At 42.5% G+C, this 13,874-nt stretch overlaps 1 long non-coding RNA gene across 3 annotated transcripts in view; it reads left to right on the forward strand.

Moving 5' to 3' along the window:
* Positions 1-13,467, forward strand: part of LOC120866188 — a 28,218-nt gene extending 14,751 nt beyond the window's left edge. For 2 of the 3 annotated variants that reach the window (XR_005721608.1, XR_005721607.1), the window contains 2 exons: positions 7,803-7,901; positions 13,428-13,467. This is a non-coding gene — a long non-coding RNA (uncharacterized LOC120866188). Of the gene's footprint in view, positions 1-1,073; positions 5,126-7,802; positions 7,902-13,427 lie in introns of those variants that run through there. The other variant, XR_005721609.1, reaches the window with a different exon arrangement.
* The last annotated feature ends 407 nt before the right edge of the window (positions 13,468-13,874 follow it).

A 13,874-nucleotide genomic window follows, 5' to 3' on the forward strand; every position in this document is an offset into this window, starting at 1 on the left:
AAAGAACAAGGGGCCTACAGAGAAGGGCACAGATTTCCGGGATAACATCCTGTTTAGCAAGTGCAGTTCCTTAGGCCAGGCATGAGCACAGCAGTCTCTGGTGTGTATAGAGAAGCTAAAGTCTGTGTGGGCAGCGCAGGCGAAGAAAGAACACCAGTTCATATCTAGAATTGCCGTGAGTGTGTGTGCGCGAATATGTGTGTGTGTGTGTGTGTGTGTGTATGTCTTAGGGAGGGCTTCTCAGAGAGGTGGACAGACAGGAGACCCCATGATCTATACTGTCCTAAGGTGCCTTAAGAAATATACTCAGACTCTTGATTGCAAGTGACAGAAACTCAATGAGGGCAATCTTAGAGAAAATGGGTATTTATTGGCTCATAAGGTACCTTTGGAGACAGCCAAAACTAAGGGTTCCAATAATGTCTGTCTCTTTTCATTTCTAATGTCAACTTTTCTCCACTGGTCAGTTAGTCTCACTCTCAAAGCCAAGCTCCCCTCACAGGCTGGAAACATGGCTGCCAGGAACCTGGGTCTCACACCATGGGAGTTTCCCTATCAGAAAGGCACCAAAGGCTTCTTTTCTCATGTCCCAGTTTTAGTTCCCAGGAAAGGACTGTGATTGGCTCTGTTCTTATGAGGAGCCTGCCCCTGGCCTAAGACTGAATGCAATGGCTAAGAGAGCAGAGTCTTGGAAGAAGGAAACGCTTCCACCAAAACCACCGTAGTTGAAGTGTAAGCCGTGTGTTTCCCAGAGGAGCCAACAGCAATCCTGTCTGGGTGTTTTGCATAAATTAACTATTCTGCACAACAACCCCAACAGGTGTTGCTATATTTACTGTTATAGTCATTGTTACCCTTAAGAATTATTACCTCAGGAAACCAAGGTACAGAGAGGTTGAGGAACTGCCATAGAACATGCAGCTAGTAAACAGCAGAGATGGAGCTGAAATTTATTCAGTCTAGCTTCAATCTAGCTATTGCAATCTGGCAATATGGCAGATAGCAATGAAGCTATTCAGTCTAGCTTCAGACCCAATATCTTCCTATTGTGTTATTTTGCCTATTCACTTCAGAGGGAAGAAAGCATGGTGTAGGGCTATGAGAAAGAAACCTGGACAGTTTTCTCCTGCAAAGATCCAAGGCCTGAGCTGAGGAGCCCGTGGAAAGATTGGTCCAGTGTCATGGAAATCTGGAATAAGAAATACCACCACTCATTTGAATCTCACTGAAGATATCTGAAAAGGAATGTTTCATTTTAACTTCTTTTTTTCTTCCATCTTGATTTACTTAAAGTAGAATTAGATGAAGCCAAGAAAAGCATGAAAGAACAATGAGGTCCCATTTTCACCTATTAAATATTTAAGCAGCAGTGTAATAGTCATGCTGATAATGGTGAGGAGATGGCTTGCTTCTAAATGCTGGTAACAGGACAAAGCAGTCCAACCAGTGAAAAAATTATTTGGCCATGAGGGTCAAGAGCTTTAAAAGTTTTCTTTAACTTTGACCTGATCACCCCACTCTTTAGAAGCAGCTCATGAAATCACAAAATAAAACCTAGCTAGTGCCATGTGTAAGAGACATATCTAAAATAGTGTTCCTCAGACAGATTGAAAGTAGAAGAGAAGGAAAAAATAGAAAACAGAACAAATATCACACATGCAAATACAAGTAACAACAACAACAAAAAAGAGTTATGATTTTAATATCAGACACAGCTGAACTCACAGAAAATCAGAAAACAAGCCACAGGAGAAAATGTTGTAATGATAAAGGCTGAGAGTCACAGTGAAGATCTGTCATAAATATTTATGCACCAAAAATAAAGTATCAGAATTTATAATGCAAAAAAAGAGGAAGTACCTGGAGACATGGACAGAAATATAGTAATAGTAGAAAATTCTCACTTACCTCTCTTAGTCCATGATCAATAAATCACACAATAAGGAAGGATATGGAGGACTTGATTTGTTAACTTAGTAAGACAGATCAAATTAAAAGACATCAAGCTCCATACCTTGAAAACCTAGAATATACTCGTTAGTGCCCGTTGATCATTAACAAATGATCACATGACAGGCTAATAAAAAAAAATGAACAAAATCTCAGTACATTTCAAAGTAGGATTAATATAGATAACATTCTCTAATCACAATGCAGTAAAACTAGAAAGTAATAGCAAAATCTGAGACTGAAAAGCAATAGAAATGTTGAAAATTAAATAAAAAGAAACAAACTAAAAGCTACATCTGAGTGGAATATTATTCAGTCTTTAAAATGAAGGAAACTCTGACATATGCTATGATATGACATGAATGAACCTCGAAGATACTATGCTAAGTGAAATAAGCCAGTCACAAAAACACAAATACGGAATGACTTCACTTACATGAGGTATCCAGAGTAGTCAAATTAATAGAGACACGAGTAATGGTTGTTTCCAGGGGCTGAGAGGAGTAGGGAATGGGGAGTTGTTTAATGGGTATAGAGTTTCAATTTTGCAAAATGTAAAAGTTCATCCTATATATTGCACAACATTGTGAACATACTAAACACTACTGAACTGTGCATTTGAAAAGGGGTGTGATGATAAATTTTGTAATACATGTATATTTTAAGAAATTTTCTCTTTGTTAATTCTCAAAGTGTAAAATATCTTTTGCGGGGAGGGGAAGGGATAATTCCCAAGGAAATAGTGCAAAAGACAATTCAAAGGAATGAGGATTTTTGTGGTTCTCAGCTAAGTTTCACATAATCTTCAGGGGAGGATTTAGAGGGATAAAAAGGAACAAGCTCTAAACTGATGCATTGACATGGCTTAAAAAAGTGTTGGTTTTCTGCCTGCACTTATTCAACAAGCATATGCGCCAGGCCCTATATTAGGCCCTGGAAAGACCAAAAAGAGTTAGTCTGTCCTCAGTGAGGGCAGCCTGCAGGGAGGCAGGCCTAGGGGAGACATGTACTTCATGAACTACAGTCAGGCTGGACCGTGCCTGAAGGGCTCCAGGAAAGGGCTCCAGGAAGGGGAGGAGGAGCAGGAGGCCCTACTGGGGCCAGGACATGGGAGCTGGCCTCTCAAAGAAGGCTGAAATTTCACCAGAGGAAAAGTGCTGTGAAGGGCAATGTAGGCGGAGGAAACTGCAGTACAAAGGCCCAGAGAATAAGACTGAAAATTCTGTTCAGCCCCACCAGGTACTTCCAAGCAGAAGGAGAAGGAGAAGAAGAAGAAGTACAAATAGCCAAGGGTGGGTTCTTCTCCTCTCTGAAGTAACCCCCTCCTCACCTGGATTTCTGGTTGTGGCCCCCTCGTGGTGATCATAGTTAAGTCATCTCACCTCTCATCAACAAAATGCCACCTAGGTTCACGGGGATCAAATGAGACATAGTGTGTTAAGAGTTTGGAGCCTCACACACAGTCAGCACACAAGAACCACTTGTGCGCATTTTTAATAGATGAAGGAGCATTCTCCAACTCACCTTTATCCCTTATTCTCTTAGGAGGCTTTGTTGGGCTTGATTCTTTCTTTCCTGAAGTTTCTTCCAAGATTCCCTCTACACACTTACACATAAGTTATCAGCTCCCCGAGGAAAGAGAGAAAGTTGACTCTTCCTGCTCTCTCCAGGATCTGACACTCGTCAAACAGAATGGCCTCCTTAGCTTCTGGCGGCCTGATCAGAGTCACAGCCATTCCACAGTACCACCCATGGTGCCACGAACAGTTGGAGCCCCAGCAAACATTACAGAGGCGGCCACATCTTCTATCTTCTGGTGTTTGGGGTTTTGTCTCCTGTACATGGCAGGCAGCATCCTCTGAACCTGGGAACTTAGTTTATTTGTTAACTCATTGACGTGTCAATAAACAATGGCAAAGGTTGCATTAGTGCCAAATGCAGTGAGGTCCAGGACAAGGAGCAGCTAAGCTTCACAGAGGAGCACCATGAACTGGGCTTGGAGTCAAGAAAGGACAAAGAGGTTAAAGAAAGAGAATACAGTTAAGGAGGAGAGCTTGGGGCCACTTGCAACAGTTTCAAGGTTGACCAACTGTTTTTCATAAGGCCATGCCTGGTGGCAGGGACACAGCCTCTGTTAACCTCCTCCAGAGGGTTCTTTGCAAATCCTCCTCTCACTGCCTCAGCCCTCTTGGCCTTACATCATTGGCCAGAGCTTTTTCCCTAAGGAGAACAGAGTGCTGCCAGAGTCCCAGAGTGAGTGGTGAGGCAGCAGAGATTAGGATCTGACTGAGTTACAGTCCTAGCTTTTCTATTCTTAACTCTTAGGCTTTTATGGAGCTCTGGGAGTTGAGCTGCCTTTTAAAACACCAAAGGCATGGTGGGTACAACTTGCTCACCATTAGGGAAAAAAATTAAGTTAGAGCTCAGAGTCATGGCTGACATTAGAATAAATTCCAGATGGCTGAAACCTTTGAATGTAAAACATAAAATCATCAAAATAGTAAAAGAAGAAGATAGATGAATATTTATTAATATCATTTTGGAGTGGAAGGGAGTAGAGAAGACCATTCTAAGTTTAATACCAAAGGCAGATAATAAAGAACAAATTGACACTGGTTTTAAAAAAAATCATGCAAAGAAGTCTGGCACAAAAGTAGAAATGTTAAGAAAGAACTTGAATTTCAAAATTTCTGCATTACTGGAACCTGGGCCATTCCTTGGGATTGTTAATTTGGAAACTGCATTTGAAGTATCAAATGAAATTTCCCCCTTCCTTATCCTTACACCTACACTGATCACCCAGCTATGGGGGAGATTCACCTCAAACCAGGCTCTTTGGCCAGAGGTAAGGTCTTGTTCCAAACAGCTAAAGTCCAGAAAGGGAAGAGGATTGTCATACCCAAAAGACAAGACAGGTCCTCTTCTTCCTTACCTACACCCACCTCATCTATTCCCAACCAACACGCTCCACTCCTTCCACAAAGTTACTACATGGGGGCTCAGTAAACAAAACAGACAAAAATAAGAATGAACAATAAAGACATGGACAAATATCCAGAAAACTACACATTTGAATAAAGTCAGGATAATGAAACAGGACCATCACAATCCACTATCAGAAAAACTAACATCAAGAAACAGAATTAGGGACTTCCCTGGTGGTCCAGTGACTGAGATTCTGAGCTCAATGCGAGGGGTCCAGGTTTGATCTGTGGTCAGAGAATTAGATCCTTCACTCGGGAACTAGGAGTTTGCATGCCACAACTAAAGATCCTGCGTGCTGCAACAAAGATCTATGATCCTGAGTGATGGAACTAGGACCTGAAGCAGCCAGACAAATACTAAATAAGCAGAATTAACAAATACTAAAGAACAGGACTTCAGATTCAGTGCAATTAATAGGTTCACAAGAAATGTGAAAGAATATTTCATATATTAAAAAATCAACTGGAGATTTTGGAAATCTAAGAACTCAGTTTTCCAAATAAAAATTCAATGGACTAATCGCAAAACAGATATTGCTAAAGGGTGAATAACAAAGTTGAAAGATCAAATGAAGAAATTCTCCCGAAATGCAGTTCAAAAGAACAGAGATGGGCAGTATAAAAGAAAAGTTAGATAGGAATTCCCTGGCAGTCCAGTGGTTAGGACTTGGTGCTTTCAATGCCAGGGCCTGGTTTCGATCACTGGTCAGGGAACTAAGATCCCACAAGCCCCATGGTGCAGCTAATAATAATAAAAGTTAGAAGACAGAGGTCAGTTTGTTTCACTGCCAGTAGTTTGCCAACCTCTCTGCTTAATGGCTTTCAGTGTTCTCATTTCTAAGATGGAAACAATAATTATACCTACTTCATAGGTTTCTGGGAATTAAATAGGGTTCTGTGTCAAGTACTTTGCTCACTGCCTTCACACAATAAGGAGCCAATAAATGTTACTGTTGATAATAATGTGGTTGTTGATATAGGTGCTGAGAATGAAGAAGGAGGTCATGTTTATTCAGCACCTACTGTGCACACAGCAAGGCTGAGTCTTAAAGGGACTTAGAGGATTTCATTTAGTTATTTTTATTACTTAATAAAAAACACCTCATGTTGGCATAGAAAAAAAGTGGGGAATCCATGGAGGATGGATCCAGAGATTCTACCATCCTATTTTATAGGGATTTCAGAAAGGGAGAACAGAGGGAATGGAAGGGGAAAAATTAAAAAAGAAAGCAATGACATATTGTTTCCTAGAAGTTGAAGAAAGGAATAAGCTTTCACAGTGAAATGGCCCACTGAGCATCAAGAATAACTTTTTTAAAAAAAGACCTACACTTGGATTCTGTCAACTCAACATTCAGGAAACTAAGATCATGGTATTTGGTCCCATCACTGCATGGCAAATAGATGGGGGAAAAGTCGAAACAGTGACAGATTTTATTTTCTTGGACTCCAAAGTCACTGTGGACGATGACTACAGCCATGAAATTAAAAGAGGCTTACTCCTTGGAAGGAAAGCCATGACAAACCTAAATGATGTATTAAAAAGCAGAGACATCACTTTACAAACAAAGTTTCATATAGTCAAAGCTATGGTTTTCTAGTAGTCATGTAGGGATGTTAGAATTGGACTGTAAGGAAGGCTGAACGCTGAAAGATTGATGCTTTCGAACTTCTGTGGTGCTGGAGAAGACTCTGAAGAGTCCCTTGGACAGCAAAGAGATCAAACCAATCAATCCTAAAGGAAATCAACCCTGAATATTCATTGGAAAGACTGATGATGCTGAAGCTCCAATACTTTGACCAACTGTTGCAAAGAGCCTACTCATTGGAAAAGACCCTGATGCTGGGAAAGATTAAGGGCAGGAGGAGAAGGGGGCGACAGAGAATGAGATGGCTGCATGGCATCACTGACTCAATGGATATGAGTTTGAGCAAGCTCCAGGAGATAGTGAAAGACAGGGAAGCCTGGCGTGCTGCAGTCCACTGGGTTGCAAAAAGTCAGACATGACTTAGTGACCAAACAACAGCAGCAACACCTGGATTAATTACGATGAAATTTCAAAATACCAAGCGTAAAGGAAATGCCAAGCAATTTCATTCCATTTCCTTACATCTGTAAGTGCATATTTCTAGGAGGACCCAGAACAAATATCCAGTTCTCAAAAGAGCAACCAAAAAGCAAGTTGAAGAACACTCCCTCCAAGAAGCCAATGCCTTCAAAGGGTGGGGGGGGGCTGGTTGGAGGGGCTTGACCCCTAAGCAAGAGCTTCCCTCAAAGGTTGTTCCACATCTGGATCTTTAATTTTAAAATACCACGTTGGCATATGGGGGAAAAAAGAAAAAGAAAGGTTAGGAAGCCTGGAGGGTGGGTCCAAAATGTTTGCCATCCTATTTAATAGGAATTCCAGAATAAGAGAAAAGAAGGAGTAGTCCCTTTCACTCCTTTTTCTTGCGTATTTGGAGAAGGGAAATTTTAACCAAGCTCAAAACCAGCCTGTCCTTAACTCAGACAGCATATTATTATACTTTCTTCTCTCTCAGAGGAACATCTGCAAAGGTTTTCCTCCAGGAATGTGCCTGCTGTTTAAAAAGTCTCTGTGACTCAAAATGCTAGTGGCATTTGCTACTCTGAAAATCTAGCTGAAGAAATGGGGCAGAGGGCGGGTCCTGAGAGCCCACTGCAGCCTTAGAGCTTTGGAAACGTGGAGATGTCCTGATCAGGTACAAGCCCCATCAGGGTGGCTGGAGACTTGGATGGGAGACTCAGTGCCACTACTTCCAACTGTGTGATCGAGGCAGATCCCCTTTGCTTTCTGAGCCTCTGTGTCCTGGTCATCGAAATGGGAACACATTTGTTCTGTTTCCCAGGGTAATTCTGATGCTAAGATGGTAAAACATGAAGGCGCACTGAGACAGCAAGCTCTAATCCAAGGGTCACATATGCAGATGCCTTCAAGGACCACTCAGGTAAGCAAATTTGTGAAGTGGCCAGCTTAACATACTAGGGAATGGTGGAGACACTGACCCACTCCTGGAAGCCAAATTTGGCCCTGAATCACCGGGTTGTGATCCTTGCTCCAGACAGAAATAAAGATACTTAGAACAAAGCGGCTCTCAAAACTGATGTAAAATAAAATTCTTTTTTATTTTTTTTAGCCCTATTATGGGTTCATTTGTGTCATCTTGTCTCAATAAATAAATTAATTAATAGTAAGTGGAAGTCCCGGGACTTTCCTGGTGATCCAGTAGTTAAGAATCTGCCTTGCAGTGCAAAGGACGCAAGTTTGATCCCTGGTCAGGGAACTAAGATCCCACATGCCTCAGAGCAATTAAGACCACGCACCACAACTAGAGAGTCTGTGCACTACACTGAAAAAGCCCGTATGCTGAAACTAAGACCTGATGCAGCCAAATAAAGAAGTAAATAATTTTTTTTTAAGTAAGTGGAATTCCTAATCCCAAGAATGTGACCGTATTTGGAAATAGGGTCATTGCAGATTAGTTAAGATGAGTTCATACTGAAGTAAGATTGGCCACTAATCTGACTGGTGTCCTTAGAAGGAGGCAGTCACGTGAAGACAGAAAGACACAGGGAGAAGCCCACTTTAAGACGGAGGCAGAGAGGGTAGCGATCACCCACCTATGAGCCGAGGAGTGCCAGGATTGCAGGCCACCGGGGGAAATAAGGGAATGAATTCTCCCTCAGAACCTCAAAGGGAGCTAATCTCACCCTCAGCTTGATTCCACACTTCTAGCCTCCAGAACTGTGAGAAAATAGATTTCTTCTGTTCTAAGTCACCTGGTTTGTGAGACTTTGTTATGGCAACCTGGGGAAACGAATACACTCCCCTAGACGGAACTTTATTTTACAAGAGACCTAAATTTCTGATTTTCATCATGAGTCAGTGACTCTCCCAGCTTAAGTGCTCGCAGGGTCAAGGCCTAGGGTGAGGTGCGTCAGGTGGCAGGGCGCCCCGCTTCCGGGTGCAATCAGTCTCCAGTTCCTGCAAGGGCTGATCCTGGCGGCAGGTGCCTGCTTAAGAGGTGGGCACCTCTGGCCATGCCAGGCTGTGTGACAGTAGTCTTGCTGGAATGCTTGATCTAAAATCTTTGAATGGTGCTGTGAAGCTGGCTTCCCAGGTGGCGTTAGTAGTAAAGAACCCACCTGACGATACAGAAGATGTAAGAGACTCCGGTTTTATCCCCAGGTCACAGGTTAGATCCTTGGGTTGGGAAGATCTTCTGGAGGAGGGCATGGCAGCCCACTCCAGTATTCTTGCCTGGAGAATCCCATGGACAGAGGCACCTATCGGGCTATAGTCCCTGGGGTCACAAAGAGTCGGACATGAATGAAGTGACTTCGCACACTTGCACTCCTCTAAGGCCTACATCCCCTGCCCTCCAACCCTTCACCTTTCCCTATTAAGATGGCATTTAATCCTGAATTCCTAAGCCACCTTAGGAAATTTTATTTATTTTTACCCTGGGTATCTCCCATGTATGTATGAGAGAGACAGATTAACAAACTTCTGTCTGCTTTGCTCTTGTTAATCTGTGTTGTATTACGAGTCTCAGACAGGAATTGAGAAGGGTACAGAGAAAATTATTTTCCCCCTTCTACAGTTTCTGGGGATGAGAAGGGACCACTGAGCCACCCTCCTCAGATGGAATCCTAGGAACACTGGCAGATGGGTAAGACTTCATCCCAGAGTCGGTGCCCCTGGGACTCTCTGTATGGCTCAGTCAAGAGAGAGGCAAAATTTTATGTAGGCCCTTCCTTTCCAATTTCAAGTTAGCAGGAGAAAAACACTGCTGAGTTCTTTGGGACTTCCCTGGTTGCCCAGTGGTTAAGACTCCTCTTTGCAACACAGGGGACTCAGGTTTGATCCCTAGAAAGGGAACTAGAGTTCGCATGCCACAACTAAAGATCCTATGTTCCTCAATTAAGATCCAGCCTAGCCCCCGCCCACCAAAAAAAGAATTAGTTCTCTGAATTGTGATTCTTATGAATTTTATTTTTGGGGTACACTTTGATCAGAAAGATCCCCTGAAGGAGGGCATGGTAACCCATTCCAGTATTTTCTTGCCAGGAGAATTCCATGACAGAGGAGCCTGGCAGGCTACAGTCCATGGGGTTGCAAAGAGTTGGACATGACTGAACAACTAACACAACACTTTGGTTATCTATCCTTTCCCTCCTGGAAACAGCTATTACTTTTTTATTTGTCTCGTGTTGTGTCCTGAGACCTCAGCTTGAAGGCAGGCTGTTGGTTCTTGTGTGTACAGGTGGCTCAACCATCAGGTTGGGGGGCGCCAAGAATGTAGCCAAACAGGAATGTGGGCCACACCCCATTTGCAGCTCTCCTCCTACTGACTGTTGCCAGCTTGCGGGGGAGTTAAGCCTTTTTTTCTTTCAGCGATCTTTGTATTTCTGGGTCTTAGGAGAGTTGCACCTTTTGTACCCTTTTTCGGGACAGCTCTCATGTCCATAGTTAAGTCGTGAAAGGTCAAGTCACTTGGTAGTTATACTTTGGTTTGAAGGAAAAGGTAGAGAGATAATTTTTAAAAAGCAGCTCAATATTGCCAGGAATATTTACTGTTTGTACTTGCTGAAATATGATAAAATAAGATATTGAAAGAATTTTTTAAAAAAGAACTCTATGGTTAGAAGGTGCTTCCCAGGTGGCTCAGTGGTACAGGAATCCACCTGCCAATGCACGAGATGTGGGTTCAGTCCCTGGGTCAGGAAGATCCCCTAGAGAAGGAAATGGCAACCCACTCTAGTACTCTTGCCTGGGAAATTCCATGGACAGAAGAGCCTGGTGGGCTACAGTCCATGGGGTCACAAAGAATCAGACATGACTTAGTGACTAAACAATGGTCAGAAGATGCCCTTCCTAATTGGAAGCTGATATTCAGAGCCTGATAGAAGTTGTTTTTGTTTTTGTTTTTTAAGACTTCTGTGTCCTCTCTATTTGACAGTGTTCCTCCCGGGACTTTCCAGTCAACTGAAATCCTCTTCTCAAAGCTCTGCTGATTACATTCCACCAATTTTGTCCACTTCCTTTTTAAAAAAATTTTTTTTATTTCTTTATTTATTTTTGGCTGCACTGGGTCTTCATTGCTGTGTGCCGGCTTTCTCTAGTTTCAAAGAGCAGGGGCTACTCTCTAGTTGCAGTGCACAGGCTTCTCATTTTGGTGGCTCCTCTTGTTGCAGAGCACAGGTTCTAGGTGTACAGGCTTCAGTAGTCGCGGTACACGGGCTCAGTAGTTGTGGCATGTGGACTTAGTTGACTTGCGGCACTTGGGATCTTAGTACCCGAACCAGGGATTGAACCCGTGTCTCCTGCACTGGTAGCAGATTCTGAGCCAGTGGGCCAGAGGGAAATCTGTCCACTTCCTTTTTGTCAGCATGATTTTGCTGCAGATAATTTGAAACTTCATTGGGAAAACTTAGGATCTCACCAAACTGACTCCTCTAAGACCCCTTCCTTTCCATATTCTCTCTGCTCCTCCTTCCTTCTTTTGCCACCTTGCATCTTCCATTCAGCTCCCTTGAATCCTATACTAAGCCCCATCAAACGCCTGCCTCCTCCAGCCCTCTGTCCACCCTACCAGACCTTTTCCTTCCCACTTTGGCCCCTCAACTCCCTACAGACACTTAAACTTAAGGTCCCTTACCCCATATCAGGGGCTTTCAAGGGGTTCCAACACCCCTCAAAGCAACTATGGAAAAGGAACTAGGAGCTTTTGGAATCTGAGAAAGTGAAATCTCTTAAAAGTCTTCTCCTTGAATACAAGTGAAAACCTTAGCCAAATAGTGGGTAATCAACCTATTAATCTGCCAGAAACACAATTTGAATCCAACTGTTCTTTTGTGAATTAATACACCTAACATATGGCTAAAATTTTAAAATAAAAGCTGTAAGATTTCAGTTTGTGTTTGTCTTGTGTGTTTATGTATGCCTATACTGTTTAGTCAGTAAGTTGCATCCCACTCTTTGCAACCCTATGGACTATAGCCCACGAGGCTTCTCTGTCCCTGGGATTTCCCAGGCAAGAATACTGGAGGGAATCTCCGTGTCCTCCTGCAGGGCATCTTCCCAACCCAGAGATCAAACCCACATCTCCTGCATTGGCAGGCAGATTCTTTACCACTGAGCCACGAGGGCAGCCCCAATTTGTAAAAGAACTCTATTTAATTGACTTAAAGGAAAATAAATACTTATATAAATTAAATATTCTCTCAGAGAAATATAGAAACCCAGTGTTTTTCAAGTTCACGTGACAGGTAATCTTTGGCAAATAAGAATATTACTGGTTTAGTGAAACAAAAATAGGCATGTCATCAGGGTTGTTCAGTTCAGTTAAGTTCAGTCGCTCAGTCGTGTCCGACTCTTTGCGACCCCATGAATGGCAGCACACCAGGCCTCCCTGTTCATCACCATCTCCCAGAGTTCACTCAGACTCATGTCCATTGAGTCAGTGATGCCATCCAGCCATCTCATCCTCTGTCGTCCCCTTCTTCTCCTGCCCCCAATCCTTCCCAGCATCAGAGTCTTTTCCAATGAGTCAACTCTTCGCATGAGGTGGCCGAAGTACTGGAGTTTCAGCTTTAGCATCATTCCTTCCAAAGAAATCCCAGGGTTGATCTCCTTCAGAATGGACTGGTTGGATCTCCTTGCAGTCCAAGGGACTCTCAAGAGTCTTCTCCAACAACACAATTCAAAAGCATCAACTCTTTGGCACTCAGCCTTCTTCACAGTCCAACTCTCACATCCATACATGACCACAGGAAAAACCATAGCCTTGACTAGATGGACCTTAGTTGGCAAAGTAATGTCTCTGCTTTTGAATATACTATCTAGGTTGGTCATAACTTTTCTTCCAAGGAGTAAGCGTCTTTTAATTTCCTGGCTGCAATCACCATCTACAGTGATTTTGGAGCCCCAAAAAATAAAGTCTGACACTGTTTTCACTGTTTCCCCATCTATTTCCCATGAAGTGATGGGACCAGATGCCATGATCTTCGTTTTCTGAATGTTGAGCTTTAAGCCAAATTTTTCGCTCTCCTCTTTCACTTTCATCAAGAGGCTTTTGAGTTCCTCTTCACTTTCTGCCATAAGGGTGGTGTCATCTGCATATCTGAGGTTATTGATATTTCTCCCAGCAATCTTGATTCCAGCTTGTGTTTCTTCCAGCCCAGCGTTTCTCATGATGTACTCTGCATTTAAGTTAAATAAGCAGGGTAACAATATACAGCCTTGACGTACTCCTTTTCCTATTTGGAACCAGTCAGGGTTGTTAATATCAAATATTATACATATATACAACTTTTGTTCTACCTGGGTTTACTAGTCAGGAAGAAACATAATTTAAAATAATTTAACTTGTATAACATGAAATTGTCACCACTTATCCAAACATAATTGTTAAGAACAAAGGAATTAACTAAATGTAGATGAAATAAAAGTTTATAAATTAACTTTTCAGACTTCCTTGGTACAGTGGATAAGAATCTGCTTGCCGATGCAGGGGACACAGTTTTGATCCCTGGTCTGGAAAGATTCCACATACCTCGGAGCAACTAAGACCATGTTCCACAACCACTGAGCCCACGCTCTAGAGCCCAGAAGCCTAGCTACTAAGCACACGTGCTGCAACTTCTGAAGCCCAGGCACCTAGAGCCTGTGTGCCACAACAATGAAGTTACTGCAATGAGAAGCCTGGCACAACACAATGAAGAGCGGACCCTGCTCATAGAAACTAGAGAATGCCATCATGCAGCAACAAAGACCCAGCACAGCCAAAAATTTTTTAAATAAATAAAATTTTAAAAATAAATTTAAAATGAACTTTTCAACAATTAATGTTTTATAAAATATAAAGTAGTTTATAATAGCTTCCAAAATCTTTTTGGTCGCTTGAAATGTCCACTGA

The sequence above is a fragment of the Oryx dammah genome, unplaced genomic scaffold, assembly GCF_014754425.2.
Source record: "Oryx dammah isolate SB20612 unplaced genomic scaffold, SCBI_Odam_1.1 HiC_scaffold_1, whole genome shotgun sequence".
In the NCBI taxonomy this organism is placed as follows: domain Eukaryota; kingdom Metazoa; phylum Chordata; class Mammalia; order Artiodactyla; family Bovidae; genus Oryx; species Oryx dammah.